We start from the raw sequence: 17,353 nt of genomic DNA, 5'->3' as shown, positions 1-17,353 counted from the left end.
GACAGCAAAATACAGCACACTATGATGGATGGGCAGTTCCATAAACATATCATTCCTTGCCAGAAGCGTATTCAGCAATTATGATTGAGATTGTTCTCGCTCTGAGTCTGAAAAGCAACTTTTGAACATACAGCATTGTTGTGTGTGGTTTTCTTCAGTGATTCTAGACATCCATCATTATGGCATGTGCATCCTAAGGACGTTTTAACCTCCCGGTGCTTTGATAACTTTACTTTCGCCAATAGTACTGTCATAAATATAAAGGGAAGGGTAAACACCTTTAAAATCCCTCCTGGCCAGTGGAAAACCCTTTCACCTGTAAAGGTTAAGAAGCTAGGATAACCTCGCTGGCACCTGACCAAAATGACCAATGAGGAGACAAGTTACTTTCAAAGCTGGAGGGGGGGAAAAACAAAGGGTCTGTCTATCTGTGTGATGCTTTTGCCGGGGACAGAACAGGAATGGAGTCTTAGAACTTAGTAAGTAGTCTAGCTAGATATGTGTTAGATTATGATTTCTTTAAATGGCTGAGGAAATAAGCTGTGCTGAAAGGAATGGATATTCCTGTCTTTGTGTCTTTTTGTAACTTAAGGTTTTGCCTAGAGGGATTCTCTATGTTTTGAATCTAATTACCCTGTAAGGTATTTACCCATCCTGATTTTACAGAGGTGATTCTTTTTACTTCTATTAAAATTATTCTTTTCAGAAACTGAATGCTTTTTCATTGTTCTTAAGATCCAAGGGTTTGGGTCTGTGGTCACCTCTGCAAATTGATGAGGATTTTTACCAAACCTTCCCCAGGAAGTGGGGTGCAAGGGTTGGGAGGATTTTGGGGGGAAAGACGTTTCCGAACAACTCTTTCCCAGTAATCGGTTAAACGTTTGGTGGTGGCAGCGAAAGTCCAAGGGCAAAGGGTAAAGTAGTTTGTACCTTGGGGAAGTTTTAACCTAAGCTGGTAAAAGTAAGCTTAGGAGGTTTTCATGCAGGTCCCCACATCTGTACCCTAGAGTTCAGAGTGGGGAAGGAACCTTGACAAGTACCGAGTAAATAGAGCTCTCAGCTGTTTAATAAAACAAAAGACTGTTTTAAAAATGTCTAAAGGAAGGGTATAAAATCAGAGCATTAACATGGACTGAGTGGGATTCATTTAGCTGGGAGTAGACTCCAATAGGGTATTTCATGTTATTTTTACCTTTTTAATTGTCTCTGACAGTTGTTATGGGTTTTTTAAGAGCTGTGATTATATTTTCTGATGCCCAATAACACGAATAAGTCTGTTCGGAAAGATCCCTTCTGTGTACACCACTTATCTGTAAAGCAGAATGGGTTCCTCCTCTCCCACTAATGGCACTCTATCAAACTCACTTGCATCTTCTAGCAGCTCAGCTGCTGACTTCTCGGTCAATTACTCATGAGAGAAACTGGCTTTTAGATCATTCTGTGTTCAGATTCTGATTGCCAAGATGGGCCAACTCAAAATAAAATAAATATTTGGGTCATTTCCTGTGAGGGGAGGATGGAAAGTCCTGAACACTTGTGAATCCATCCTATAAACCACATAAAATCTGTGTGAAAGGGAAACTTCTAATCCCAGCATATTTGTAGAGCCCATGAAAGATAAATGAATGAGCATCAGGGTAGAATAGGATGCGGATCTTTGCTCACTGAAGTCACTGGCAAAATTCCCATTGACTGTGGTGTAGGGTGACCATTTTGGCTGGGACAGTCCCTTTTTTAAGCCCTGTCCCGGCTGTCACGATTTTTTCCCCTCCAAAAGTGGGCATTTGTCCTGTTTGCTCTTGCCGACTTAATCTGTTGACAAATGTCCACTTTTGTCAAAAAAGTAGGTTGCAGTGCAGAGGAACACGGGGGGGGGGGGGGGGGGGGGCGAGCAGAGACGCCAGCCCTGTGCGGGGGGGAGGCAGCGTTCACACATGCAGGGGGATGGCAGGCTTCTAGCAACTGGAAACAGCCTCATGCAGGGGGCTAGCAGGCTTCCAGTTACCGGAAACAGCCTCTTGGGGGGCCCCTCAGGCAAGCAGCTGGGGGTGTCCCATTTTCCCTTTGGGAAATATGTCACCCTACGTCTCAGTGCTGCACCACTGAAGAGAGCAGGGTGATTAAACCACCATAGCAGAGGTGCCTACAGAGGGCAACATTCTCAAGGTTCTTATTTTAAAGCGATTTGCCTAAGGGACGTTTATGATAAAGCCCAAAGAAGCTAGATGCTTGCGGAAGTGAGGCCTAGCACAATAGCTGCTATTGTGTCTATTAAAAGTGGAAACAAGGACAGCACGCTTGGCTTCGTGGAGTGGCTTACATTGCTCTGTAGGCACCCTACTAGATGATGTAGGAGAGTTGCTGCTGATCTCTGAAAGGGAGACACTCCCTCTAGTCCTGATTCAGTATTGCCACCCTATGGATTAAAAAATCTTGAGACGCTTAAAAACTATGAAACTGGCTTCAAAATTATGAAATTTATCAAAAATAATAAATGTTGGGTGCTTTTTATTTGTCTTTTGGTTTCTGGGCCTTTGGGGGTACCCTCGGGTCATATTTTCAAGCTTTTCTCTGCCGCCATGAGGCCTAGAAATGTCCTGTTTTAAAATGAAAGCTGGGATTCTGACAATCATCTGATTTCAGGTACTTTAAGAAAAAGACTGTATATCACAGAGCTCATGAGAATTGGCACCACTGTAATGATGAGCTGAAAGAATCCATAAGGGTGGGGGGAGGAAAGGAGAGTGTTTGGAAAAACAGCAGGTTCTTAGGGCTCCAGAATCCTTCCTCTACCAGGGATAATGTGGAAACAGCTACGCAGCCTCCAATGAGGCTATGAGTAAAATATCAGATGTAAGCATGTGTGTTTTAGGAACAAGCATCAGCAACAGGGAAATTACTTGATGCAAATTGGAAAATTGTAGTCAGGCCTCACTCACCTTGAGTTTTATGTTTGTAGGCTACAATCTGCTGATTTAATGCTGCCTCCCTTTTTTGATAGCCTTTTGGAGTCAACTGCCGCTCCTGAAGATGCATCACTGCGGTTTGAGTCTTAGTCTTGCACTGCTTCAGCTTTGAGATAGAAAACACGCATGAGAGTATCTGCTGTTATAGGCTGGAGAGTTGTGTTGCCTCAACTGAGGCCTAGAAGTTATCTGATTGATCCGATCTCTAATTTTAATTATTTTTGAAAGCGTGTCCTTTTCCCCCACCCCCTTAAGAAATAATGGGGGATGGATCAAGACAAGTGGTATCTTACAGCATGACAGCAGCAGGAAATTTGCAGCTGTGTCCTTAATGCTGTTTTCATTACACTGTTTTGAATATATCATATTTACTATTATCTGTTATTTCCTCGTTTCTTGTGTTTTTTAAATGCTCAAACCTATATATAAAGTTTAAAACTAAAATCAAGGCTTACCTTGTATCCATGTCCATTTTATGACTGCATGAGACTGTGTATTAGATACCCATACTGTGTAAAATGAAATTAGGGGGTCCATTTTTGACATGGAGCCAACTATCTATTGATCGGAGAGATTACAAATCTGGCATGTTTCAAAATGTATTCAGACTCCTTCAGCAAAGGAACCTTTTTAGAACAGTGTTGATCTTACTCAGGGCCAAATTTTCTGCTGGTTTAAACTAAACCAGCTGCCAATGGTTCCATGGGGCCATTGCAGCAGAAAGGATTGCCATAGTGCAAGGATGCTCTGCCATATCCCCATTCTCCCAAGAACTCGCTGGTGGCCTGGGAAGGATGGCATAGAGCCAGTTACACTAATTCATTACCACCCAAGGATAATCTACACACAGGGGAAGTTCTCTACTGCCAGATTTGCCACATTTAAGTCTGCTTTGTACCAGGAGACAAGTGCAAAGCAGGTATCACCGGGTTAAGGACCTGCCCTCAATCTTTAACTCATTGGGCCAAGTTATTTTTATTTTTATTATTATCAATTATTATTACTTTATATTGCAGTACAACTCGAAGGCCGCAATGAGAATCATGGCCATATTGTATGAGACATTGGACAAACAGTAGAATTTTTCTGGAGAATTTGTGGCAAAATCCCTGAAACTTCTTGTATTAAGTGATTTTTAAGTATCTTTGTCATCACTTTTCTAGGGACCTGGGGTCTTGGTGGATTCACCATCACTTTCCATTTTTTAAGTCAAGACTGGGTATCTTTCTGAGAGATTATGCTGTATCTCAAACAGAAGCTGTGGGCTTGGTGCAAAGGTTACTTGATGAGCTTTATTGGCCGGTGTTATGCAGAGTCAAACTAGATGATCATAATGGTCCCTTGTGGCCTTGAAATGTATGAATCTCAAAGAAGACGTGGTCCCTGCCTCGAAGAGTCTACAATCTGAATTGAAAGAAGGGATTGTACAAACCAGGGATTGTAAAACAATAGCGGGAATGAGGGGAGGCGGCATGAGGGTGACCGTGATGAGATCTTGATGTTCCATAGGTTAGCTATGTGCAAAGCATGATGGCGCCAAATTATAGTTTGTTTGTTTAAATTAATAAGACTGTGTGGCAGCATAGACGAAAGAGCAGAGCTGTTGGCAAGAGAAATGCACACTGGAGTCAGTGGATGCATGCCACTGAGAGTGGGTACTTTAAGAACATAAGAGCAGCCATACTGGGCCAGACGAATGGTCCATCTAGCCCAGTATCCTGTCTTCCAACAGTGGCCAATGCCAAGTGCTTCAGAGGGAATTAACAGAACAGGCAGTCATCGAGTGAGCCATCCCGCTGTCCGCTCCCAGCTTCTGGCAACAGTTGCTACTAAAGACTGAATTTTGTTATGAGATTATCTTCCCTGGAGAGTATGTGGGTTTGTTTCCAGAGTGAATGCAGACTCAAGAAGGTCAGTTCTCAAAGAAACACCAGTACTCTTTCCCATATGCACTAGTCATTATTGTGTTCTCTAGTCTTTCGATAGGGTGTCACCTACAGATTCTGAATACACCTGCATATCATCACTGCTTGTCGCACTATCCCCCAGGCCAGTAAGTTCACTCCTTGCAGTGACTCCCAGTCAGGCACTCATAGTGAACAAAATTCTGCACTGGAATAAACTAGTGCAGCCATTTACAACACAGAATTGGCCCACAGGGTTTAGTATTATATACATTTACATAGCATTCCATGTGTTGGACCCTATTGCATTTCTGATCACTTGCATGCCACATCTCTTCTGTTGCTTTTCGGAGACTCCTTGGGGGGTCTTTCCTGTGTGAATTCTGTCAGTTCAGAAATGCAGACACAGTTCCAAAGCTGAAGGCAAAGGGTGAGAACTAATATGTCTGGAAGTAATATTGCTCTTGGCTGTATTACAGAAAAGTCAGTGCTTGATTACTATTTATGTGAACATTCAGTATGAATTTCATTGCCGTTTAACTCAGCTTCAGTGAGACTTCTTAGCGTTGTAAGATAACAGTGCTTCTGTGGGGGATGGATGAGATATCTGTGGTATACCAATGTTATAGCATCATACTGTGGTCACTGTAGCATAAGATTATTGACCGCTATGGTAACGTACAATAGACTGTATGATCAGTGAGTAAGTAAAGCCCATTTGTGTTGTTAGCATCTGCCTTCATTGTATCCATAGCTATTTCCTTGTTTTTATTTCCCTTGTTTTAATTCTCCCATGAGTTTCTGTTTCAGGGGTTAAAATAAATACAGTTGATCAGATTCAGCCATCACACACCTTGTAATCCTACTTGAAGTCAGTGGAATCTAACATCAGGATTATGATGATGTCGTGGGGGGTAAGAGGGGTGAGCGGTGAACACCAAGTTATTTTATCTCCAAATTGCTACGAAGCTGTCAGCTAAGAACAAGAAATTGTCAGCCAAATCTTAATAATTTTCTCTTTTCATGCCAATTCAGGGATATGGCCCCCTTCATAACTATTTTAATCACATGGGGCTCTTACTGTGCTGTAGGGGACACCACATTTAAAAACAAGCAAAATACAATTATTAATAATGAATATTTCATAACTTTAAAAAAGGTAAGAGGGAAAAGAATAAAACAAAATCAAAACACAAGCAAGAAGAAACAGTGGTTGCTTCAGTCACAATCTCTTTCTGTGGAGAGCTTTCAACAGAGATTATTTCTTAAGAGTGGGTCAGTCCCTGGTGAGCTCACTCTTCTCTTGGTGAATTAAGACCAAAATATATTATTTCCCCAACTCAATAGTGAGTCCTGTCTCAATATATCATTGAGAGCTGAAGCCGTTTATAGATTGGCAAGGGAATTTTGTTCAGTGGTGGTGAATTCTATTTGGCTTATAATGGAGACCTAAACAATTTACAAATGGGCAGAAGTAAGTGGTCTTAACTAAGTCCTGTGAAAATTAAGTACATAACTCAGTTACTGAAAAGAAGCTATGTAAGAGTTAGTTACTCATTTGAAATACCAATGTTTCTTATGAACCCATCAACTCCATTTAAGAAATGGTCTTCAATCAGGTTAATTAATGAATATTAAGAATCTTAAATTCAAATTAAATCCCACTGTTTCTCATTGTTTACCAAACTTAATTAAAAAGAAAAGGAGTACTTGTGGCACCTTAGAGACTAACAAATTTATTTGAGCATAAGCTTTCGTGAGCTACAGCTCACTTCATCAGATGCATTAGTAGAAAATACAGTGGGGAGATTTATATACACAGAGAACATGAAACAATGGGTGTTACCAGCGGGGGGAAGGGGGGACCTTTTGTAGTGATAATCAAGGTGGGCCATTTCCAGCAGTTGACAAGAAAGTCCGAGGAACAGTGTGGCTGATGTGATTAGGCCCTATGATGGTGTCCCCTGAAGAGATATGTGGACAAAGCTGGCAAAGGGCTTTGTTGCAAGGATAGGTTCCTGGGTTAGTGGTTCTGTTGTGTGGTGTGGGATAATGTCACAGCAAACCTGGTGGCTGAACTTTGTGACTTTGTCCTCACCCATAACTATTTCACATTTGGGGACAATGTATACCTTCAAATCAGCAGCACTGCTGTGGGTACCCCCATGGCTCCACAGTATGCCAACATTTTTATGGCTGACTTAGAACAACGCTTCTTCAGCTCTTGTCCCCTAACGCCCCTACTCTACTTGCGCTATATTGATGACATCTTCATCATCTGCACCCATGGAAAAGAAGCCCTTGAGGAATTCCAGCGTGATTTCAACAATTTCCATCCCACCATCAACCTCAGCCTGGACCAGTCCACACAAGAGATCCACTTCCTGGACACTACGGTGCTAATAAGTGATGGTCACATAAACACCACCATATACCGGAAACCTACTGACCACTATACCTACCTACATGCCTCCAGCTTTCATCCAGACCACACCACACGATCCATTGTCTACAGCCAAGCTCTACGATACAACCGCATTTGCTCCAACCCCTCAGACAGAGACAAACACCTACAAGATCTCTATCAAGCATTCTTACAACTACAGTACCCACCTGCTGAAGTGAAGAAACAGATGGGCAGAGCCAGAAGAGTACCCAGAAGTTACCTACTACAGGACAGGCCCAACAAAGAAAATAACAGAACGCCACTAGCCATCACCTTCAGCCCCCAACTAAAACCTCTCCAACGCATCATCAGGGTTCTACAACCTATCCTGAAGGATGACCCATCGTTCTCCCAGATCTTGGGAGACAGGCCAGTCCTTGCTTACAGACAGTCCCCCAACCTGAAGCAAATGCTCACCAGCAACTACACACCACACAACAGAACCATTAATCCAGGAACCTATCCTTGCAACAAAGCCCGTTGCCAACTGTGTCCACATATCTATTCAGGGGACACCATCACAGGGCCTAATCACATCAGCCACACTGTCAGAGGCTCGTTCACCTGCACATCTACCAATGTGATATATGCCATCATGTGCCAACATTGCCCCTCTGCCATGTACATTGGCCAAACCGGACAGCCTCTATGTAAGAGAATAAATGGACACAAATCAGACGTCAAGAATTATAACATTCAAAAACCAGTCAGAGAACACTTCAATCTCTTTGGTCACTTGATTACAGACCTAAAAGTGGCAATTCTTCAACAAAAAACTTCAAAAACAGACTCCAACAAGAGACTGCTGAATTGGAATTAATTTGCTAACTTGATACAATTAACTTAAGCTTGAATAAAGACTGGGAGTGGATGTGTCATGACACAAAGTAAAACTATTTCCCCATGTTTATTCCCACCCCCCACTGTTTCTCAGACGTTCTTGTCAACTGCTGGAAATGGCCCACCTTGATTATCACTACTAAAGGTGCCCCCTGTCCCCGCTCTCCTGCTGGTAATAGCTCACCTTACCTGATCACTCTTGTTACAGTGTGTATGGTAACACCCCTTGTTTAATGTTCTCTGTGTATATAAATCTCCTCACTGTATTTTCCACTGAATGCATCCAGTTAAGTGAGCTGTAGCTCACGAAAGCTTATGCTCAAATAAATTTATTAGTCTCTAAGATGCCACAAGTACTCCTTTTCTTTTTGCGGATACAGACTAACATGGCTGCTACTCTGAAACCAAACTTAATTAGTTTCTACAAGTACACAATGTGACAGATCTTGCAGTTCTATGCAATATCTTTGTGGACCATATTGTATTACGTTTGTGTATCACTGTGGGTCAGGGATTGTGTGCCACTCCAGATGGGAGGATTATCACAGCTCCTCCAGGAACAAAAAGCAGTGGGGGCTGATAAGGGGGAATCGGATTATAAACACTTCCAGAGTGGCATTATCCCCTCGGGAGGCTTGCATATACTCGTTCATATTGGGTTTTCCAGAGACCAACAGACAAAAAAAGCGCTTTTGATATAAAAGGACTGTGGTTAAACTAATTCAGGGCCTTCTTTCTGATCCAGCAGAAGGACATAACCTTCTGTCCAAGGGGGGGACCAACTGTTTTGGAAGGACTGGAAAGTCTTTGGCTTACTAGGGCTTGTGCTAGCCCTCACTTGGGGTTGGTTGGTAGGGGAGCGTCTCCTAGTGGTCAGGGCTTAGGCCTGTGCTATGCAGGGGGATTGTTGGTAATAGAGCCAGGGCCCTCCCACTCCACCATTCTCTGATCCAGGGCCCTTTGAGGGCCATCAGTGCTCTGACAACCAGAGATGCTTAAGGTGGCCTCCACGGGTCACTTCCTACCACGGTGGTAGGAAGTGACCCGTGGAGGCCACCATAAGCATCTGGGGTAAGGCAGTGTGAGGGTTGTCTGCTCTCTACAAAGCTTCTGACAGCTGCATGTAGTGAGGTCATTCTCCTTTTCTCTCAGATGGCAACTGCCTCCTCTTGTGGTATGGCCCAGCATCCCAGGGCCAGCTCAGTCCAAGGGCTTTCCCCTGCTGGGCTGGTCCAAACGGCAAGGGGATCAATCAAGTCCAGCATGCGTGTGCGAGGGAGTGTTTCTTTCCCAGGGTGTCCTGCAGCAGGCCCTTCCTTCTCTCAGGGAGGGACCTTTGGGCAGTTGTTTAGGGAGAGATTCTGCCTTCCCTCAGCTCTGCTCTCCTCTCTGGGCCTGATCTGCCCCAAAACGAGCTTCTCCCCTGTCTTTTAACTCCTTTTCCAGTTGGCACATTTGTTATAGGTGCGGCGTGGCAGGGCTGGCAGAGCCCAGAGTATTTCCTTGTTGCTCAGTGTGGGATTTGTATACCCTGTCACAGGGCCCTGTAAGACTGATGGGTGACTATGGTGTGTGTTTAAATCTGTTTATAGTTTTTATATGCTTTCTCTGTAATGCTTTTTTTTTAATTACCAAGAATATAAATGTGTTTGCTTAAAAGGAGCTGTGTGGTAAGTCTTAATGGCTGGCACCTTGGAGAGAAAGCAGAGCATAGGTGCTGGCCATTAGGCAGACTGGCTTGCTGGGGATAACATAGTGTAAAGCAGGAATCTGTGCAGCCTTAAAAAAAACCCAGTCAGAAGGAAATGGGACAGTGGTCCCTGCCCAAAGACAGGTGATGGCTGGGGACTCCTGGAGTTGACCACAGAGTGGGGGTATGCAGATGCAGGTTCCCTGAAACTGAGAAACACAGTCTGAACAATAAGAAAAGGAGTACTTGTGGCACCTTAGAGACTAACCAATTTATTTGAGCATAAGCTTTCGTGAGCTACAGCTCACTTCACAGCATCCGATGAAGTGAGCTGTAGCTCACGAAAGCTTATGCTCAAATAAATTGGTTAGTCTCTAAGGTGCCACAAATCCTCCTTTTCTTTTTTGCGAAGACAGACTGACAACGGCTGCTACTCTGAAACCAGTCTGAACAATCTGGTGTTTAACAGGAGAAAATATTAGTGCCTTAAATCACAATAGTATTTCAATATCCCAATAAGACTATTACAAGAACAATTTAAATCCAGTCCCTTGGTGCTGCTTTTGAAAACCTCATCTTGCCAAGGACGTTTATGGCTCAATGATGTCATGTTGTAGAAGCAGCAATGGACTGGGAGGTTGCATCTCCTTGATATTGTGTGGTGGCTTCTTTGTTCGTTGTCGTCTTAGCTGTTTTCTTGCTCCTGTTTGCTTGCTTGGAAGAGATGAGATGAACAGATGGCACTGAGATGAGTTCTGAGAGCTGGTATCTCAGTTCAGAGATACTGAGTTTCTGTGGTTGCACTGAAGGTAGAAGATGAACCTTTTCCAGTGGTTTGGCTAGATCTAAAGGTGACAGTGGCTAATATTTTCATGGGCTCAGCACCCTTCTGGGATGTCTTTGTAGTATTTTCAGCTCATGCATATGCAATCTTACCAAAGCATATTCAGCAAGGTTGTAATTCTTTTACAGGTTTATGGTTCTATAGCTTTTGTCTTTGTGATGGAAAATTCTTGGAATGTCTTTAAAGGTAGAATTTTAACTCTTTATTTATGTTTATTTTCTGAGATATCCTTTCACTGCCATCAGGGTTTAAAAGGAGTTGAAATTCTGTGTCAGGGCAGTCCAAACATTCTATTTTCTCTGTAAAAGTCTTTCAGCTTTTAAAATAGTTTTTTAAAATGTACATGATTCTTAAAGATAATCTTTAAACTTAAATGGTCATTAAAGAAGGTATCATCTTTCCTTAATAATTTTTGTTGTGTTCCTGAGTATGGTAAGGAAGTTACTTAAGCGTTGTCAGGTAACTAACTAATTTCCAAATTGATATAAATATTTTAGTACTCAAATGGCTTCTTTATAAGTAACCACTTGTAGCAAGGTCATTTGATTCCATATTGGTACATAAAACATCTCACTAGTCACATAACAGTGATATCAGGAAGTTATTGAATTGGATGCTTGAATTTATATACAAAATGTTTACAAAGGAACATCACAAAAAGAGCTTGTAGCATCTTAAGCATTTACAGAATAAGCAAAGGCTTTTACCTTGAAGTGGAAACCTGAGGTTAGAAGTAACCAACAATTTCCCAAGTATACATGTTTTCCTAAAAGTGGAATGAATGAAGACTTTAGAGCACTTCTTATTGAAATTGATTTCATTTGTAATACTTCTAGATTTCTTTGTGTTGATTTAAAACTGTTTTTTTCTTTGAAGAGACAAGGGGGAGTGAAGAGGTATGACATTCTGAGGTGCAATCTGGACCAGTGTCATCACCTGTCCTTCAACCTGGGATGCCTCACAATGTTTTACTGCTGTGGCTCCCAATCTGGGCTCCTCACAAGCAGCCAAACAGCATACAGGTCATTCCCTGAATGTCTGTATATAGCCACAAGCCTGGCCCAGCAGCCTGTCAGCAAACACTAGCCACACTCTGGCTTACAGCAGCTTTGGTTACAACATGCACGGTGACTCCAATACACTCCCAGTCGTGGATTTCCCCCAAAAAACATGTCTCTGCACTGTCTAGCCCTCTCCTGGACAGTCCAGGTAGGTTAGGTCTGTAGCTCCTCTAAGGGGATCAAAATACAATAGCTTGCCACCTTAAATGGAGTTACCCACACAGTTCACAACACTGGATTAGTTTTGATTAAAGAATAAAACAAGTTTATTTAGCTACAAAGAGAGAGGTTTTAAGTGAGTACAAGTATTATGGCATTAAAATCAGAAATGATTACAAGAAGAAGAACAATAAAATTCTTCTCAGTATTAAACATAACAAACTAGACTTATTTCAGAGTAGCAGCCGTGTTAGTCTGTATTCGCAAAAAGAAAAGGAGTACTTGTGGCACCTTAGAGAATAAATTTGTTAGTCTCTAAGGTGCCACAAGTACTCCTTTTCTTTTTGTGAAACTAGACTTAGTTCAAGATGAAATTCTTACCACAGGTTTTCAGTACGTTGCTGACCAAGTTTCAAGTCCAACAGCTGTTTATTTTGTCTGCTTAGCTGAAAAGAGAGAGATAGACGGGGAGTGATAACTTAAGGTGTTTTTGCCCTTGTATAGTTCAGGTTTCAGAGTAGCAGCCGTGTTAGTCTGTATTCGCAGAAAGAAAAGGAGTACTTGTGGCGCCTCAGAGACTGACAAATTTATTTGAGCATAAGCTTTCGTGAGCTACAGCTCACTTCATTGGATGCATTCAGTGGAAAATACAGTGGGGAGATTTATATACATAGAGAACACGAAACAATGGGTGTTACCATACACACTGTAATGAGAGTGATCCCTTAAGGTGAGCTATTACCAGCAGGAGAGCGGGGGGGGGGGGGGGAAAGGGGGGCACCTTTTGTAGTGATAATCAAGGTGGGCCATTTCTAGCAGTTGACAAGAACGTCTGAGGAACAGGACACTAAACTACTGCATGCCACAAGGGGCCACAACAGTGATTCCCTTAACCCACCCAGCAATATTGTTAATCTATCCAACTATACTCTTAGCCCAGCAGAAGAATCTGTCCTATCTCGGGGCCTCTCCTTCTGTCCCTCCACCCCCACAAACATGATACAGTTCTGTGGTGACCTAGAATCCTATTTTCGATGTCTCTGACTCAAAGAATATTTCCAGCGCACCTCTGAACTACATACTAACCCACAGAGACCTTCCTACCAACACTACAAAAAGAAGGATTCTAGGTGGACTCCTCCTGAAGGTCGAAACAACAGACTGGACTTCTACATAGAGTGCTTCTGCCGACGTGCACGGGCTGAAATTGTGGAAAAGCAGCATCACTTGCCCCATAACCTAAGCCGTGCGGAACACAATGCCATCCACAGCCTCAGAAACAACTCTGACATCATAATCAAAAAGGCTGACAAAGGAGGGGCTGTCGTCATCATGAATAGTTCGGAATATGAACAAGAGGCTGCTAGGCAGCTCTCCACCACCACTGCTGAATTGGAATTAATTTGCTAACTGGATACAATTAACTTAGGCTTGAATAGAGACTGGGAGTGGATGGGTCATTATACAAAGTAAAACTATTTCCCCATGTTTATTTCCCCCACCCCCCACTGTTCCTCAGATGTTCTTGTCAACTGCTGGAAATGGCCCACCTTGATTATCACTACAAAAGGTGTTCTCCCCCCCACCCCCCTGCTCTCCTGCTGGTAATAGCTCACCTTAAGGGATCACTCTCCTTACAGTGTGTATGGTAACGCCCATTGTTTCGTGTTCTCTATGTATATAAATCTCCCCACTGTATTTTCGACTGAATGCATCCGATGAAGTGAGCTGTAGCTCACGAAAGCTTATGCTCAAATTAATTTGTTAGTCTCTAAGGTGCCACAAGTACTCCTTTTCTTTTTGTATAGTTCAGTCACCCTTTGAAATGCATTTTCCTGAGTGTGACCTTCCCTAGATAAAGTTCTTTACAGCTGAAAGCAAGGAGACATGAAGTCTTGTGGGGAAGAGGTGTTAGCTGTTGTTTGCTAAGATGCAGATCTATTTATTCCTGACCCCTTTCCTTGTCAAAGAATGGCCACTTGATAGGTGATGGCCCATCACATTTGATGACACCTGTCTAGAGGTGTCAACTTGTCTTTTGTCTTTGAGAAACAGGTTTGCCTATCTTTCAGACTTGTCTGGTAAACACACTTCAGTCATGATTTCAGGTTATGTTCATAACTTTACATATAATATAATATAATATAATTAATTATAATTAATATATATTTCACCATGATGTTATTGGTCAGCAAGTTATTAGTTTTTAAAAGATACAAGGCATACTTTGTACAAAGATTATTACAGTAGTGTGTAGGGTATGAATACAGGAGTATATTCTGACACAAGGGACAATAAGAGGCTCTTAGTTTGTCTGATGTACCTGCACATCACTTCTCTTTGCAATATCTTAGAATATCTTCTCATCCTTTTACAATGAGGAGGGGTATTGAACTCCTGTTCCTCATTTGCCTTTTAACAATTGAAGACTCCAACCAAACACTTTATGCAAGGCAAAAATTGACATAACTAAGAGGTATATCTTCCTAACGTAATATAAAATGTGATAAGTACAGTTTTATATCCTGGGGGGTATCATTCTTCTTGACTCTGCTCATGCCTGTCAGCTGAGGATCTGGCCCAGTAGTCTGTCTTAGGCCTTGTCTACATTACAAAGTTTTGTTGGTAGAAGCTGCCTTTTGCCAACAAAACAAGGGAGGTGTACACACGACAAAGCTTCTTTTGGTGGCAAAACAAAATCACCTCGACAAGAGGCATAAAGCTTTTTATGACAAAGCCTCAGTGTAGACATCGTGCATCAACTACGAGAAAGGGACCGAAAGACTTTTTCCATTGGAACATATGAACTGGAACCATAAACTCACTGAACATTAAATCTCACCAAATGAGGGTAAATCCATCCTCATCATCGTATCCACTCATTATACTCCACACATGAACATAACTGTTATATGAACAACATACCCTCATATCTCAATGTCTGTACTTTGACCCGTTAACCTTTTACCCCGAATTGGGGATATTGCAGATTATGTATTCCTTACGCCAGCTAATCCTAAACCGAACTTCGCACCCCTTGATAATCTGTACATTATCCCCTGATAAGCAGAAACTTCTATGCTTAAACTCTGTACCATTTTCTTTTTATTTTAACATCATCTTAATAAAATTTTTAAAGCTGCTGTTTGTTATTCGACATAACTGGCTTCCCCCAGTATCCTACAATGCCTGCCATGACCGTTCTGCTCACTGTTTTGATCTCTGCTACCCTGCAGGCATGTGCCCCTCCCCTTTCAAAGCTCCTGGAAGTATCTTGACAGCTGAGCAAGCTGCTCTGTTCTGGGAACAAAGAACAAATCATTAGAGTGGAATGCTGCTGTTCTCCCCAGCACTAGGAACACAGCATCAGGCAGACTGCTGCTGCAGGCAGCAGGTAGGGACCGACTGCTGTGCTACTTTGACATTCCTCCGCTGGTAGAGCTCACAGAGCTCCTTAGGATGCTGCTCCCAGCAGCTGAGGAGGCTGTGGGAGAACTTGGAGGGAATCACAGAACCATAGGCAGGTAGGTAGTGCGGGTTGCTTTGGGAGAGACTTCTGTGCTGAGCAGAACCAGGGTCTGAGATGGAGGGGGTGTCCCCCTTCCCCTGCCTCAGGATAGGTCGGTCAGCCTGCTGTTCCCACACCACTTTCCTCTCCCTCCCCCTCCCCCTTCAGTTGAAAAGCGGTTGACAATTTACTAGAATACTCCTGGAACGATGGGATTGAGAAACCTGCATCATGTGACGCTGTACTTGCCCCATGAGGCACTGCAAACCCTGCAGCCAGTTACACAGTGAGATAGCTACCCACCGTGCTCTGCTCTCTGTCGATGCAAGAGCTGCTAATGTGGATGCATAGTGTGGAGATGCAACAGCAGTTTAATTAAAGCACTTTAGGTAAAGCACATAACTTTTGGTGACAAAATTTTGTAGCGTAGACAAGGCCTTAGTGGTACAACAAGGTCATCCGCTCTCAAGCTTCTTGCTCCCTAGACATTGCCTTTCTTGGTTGGAGACACGCTTCTCTCTCCTTCCTGAGCAGGGTATTGCCAGACTGAACAGTTCCCTGCTTCACTGTGTTATTCCCAGCAAAAGACAGTCTGTCTAAGTAACCCTATTTTTTTGTCTCTTTGGAGACTAATAACAGTGTAACTGCCTACAGTTACCACACAGTTCTTTAAAAGCAAGCATATTTTATTCTTAAGGTAAAAGCATTACAGAGAAAACATATTAAAAACAATAAAAGAACCTACACACATGCAAATGAAGCTAACCAGAGATCACCCCAACTTTAACATGGGCTCTGACTGGAGCAGTCCTTCAAAACCCCGGAAAAGGGCCTTGTCTGTGGTCACAAATTCATAGCACCCTCAGCTCGGAACTAGCCCACTCATAAAAATTTAGTCCCTTCTTTACCTTTTAGGGGTCTTTGATCTGGAGTTTCCAGGATCAGATAATCATTAGATAATGGGTTTCCTCCCAAGTACCTCCTAGGAAACTCACCTCACATGTATTGTCCCAAACAGTTCTGTCTGGACTCCTTCGTTCCATTCTTGAGTCTGCCATTGACTTGCCATGAAGCCATGGGCAAGTCACTCAGATCTTGCTATGCCTCTGCTTTGTTAATATGGATAATTAGGTTTCTCTGCAGTCCAAAGCCCTATGTACTCTGTGGTAAGCTGCACCTAAAATCTGTGGCAAGGCCACTGGAATCTGCGGCTTTTGGTGGAAATTCTTCAGCAGCTTCAGATCAATTTTGAAAATGGAGAATGGAATGGAATTTGAAAATGGACACTATCTGTAAAGCTGACCATTTTATGATTAAAGATGACCATTTTATTTCATTGATATTATCACTGTTATACATTGCAACAAATCTTTCACAAAACGTATCATGTAAGGTGTCAATGAAAAAGCTACAATCTATCCATGTATCATCTTTGGATCTAAAGTTATGAGTATTGGCTATACAGTACATTTGTATCTCCAACCTGTGTTTTGTTCCTGAGTGACGCCCACTGGATAGAATTTACATTAGGGCTAGGCAGTTATGTATTGATGGCCCATCAAGGACGCCCAGCTCTAAAATGGGCCATTGAAGAAACTCATCCTATCCAGATAGCTCTTCCTGAGGATGGCTCAGACAGCCAGGAGCCATTGACAACCCACTGTGATTCAGCAAAACATGTAGGGGCATGTAATATACTCATGTGACCCTGGACTCCATCTTGGCCAGTAACTTTCCACAGACAGGGGCTGTGATCTTTGTTTGGGACAGTACATTTCCATGCACGTGGCAGAGGATCTACAAAGACACCTGAAACACCTCCATTTTGCCTCTTTCCTGCTATAATTCTCTGGACTGTGGATTTACAACTAAAAGGAGCATCTTGAACTATGGACTGAAGACCTGCCAATCTTTTAGAAGTTACCAGAGAGACTT

General features: G+C 42.7%; 1 protein-coding gene across 2 annotated transcripts in view; it reads right to left on the bottom strand.

Moving 5' to 3' along the window:
- The window catches only part of SMPD4 (sphingomyelin phosphodiesterase 4), an 81,713-nt gene that overhangs the window by 47,090 nt on the left and 17,270 nt on the right, over positions 1–17,353 (bottom strand). The window contains exon 2 of one of the 2 annotated variants that reach the window (XM_037878318.2): positions 2,940–3,072. The exons of the other annotated variant lie outside the window; for it this stretch is intronic. The gene's annotated coding sequence lies outside the window, so the exon portion shown is untranslated. The remainder of the gene's footprint in view (positions 1–2,939; positions 3,073–17,353) is intronic. 2 annotated transcript variants of the gene reach the window in all.

The sequence above is a fragment of the Chelonia mydas genome, chromosome 15 (assembly GCF_015237465.2).
Source record: "Chelonia mydas isolate rCheMyd1 chromosome 15, rCheMyd1.pri.v2, whole genome shotgun sequence".
NCBI classification, from domain to species: Eukaryota; Metazoa; Chordata; order Testudines; family Cheloniidae; genus Chelonia; species Chelonia mydas.
Note: the sequence above shows the minus strand (reverse complement) of the source record. Positions and strands in the feature narration are given on the sequence as shown.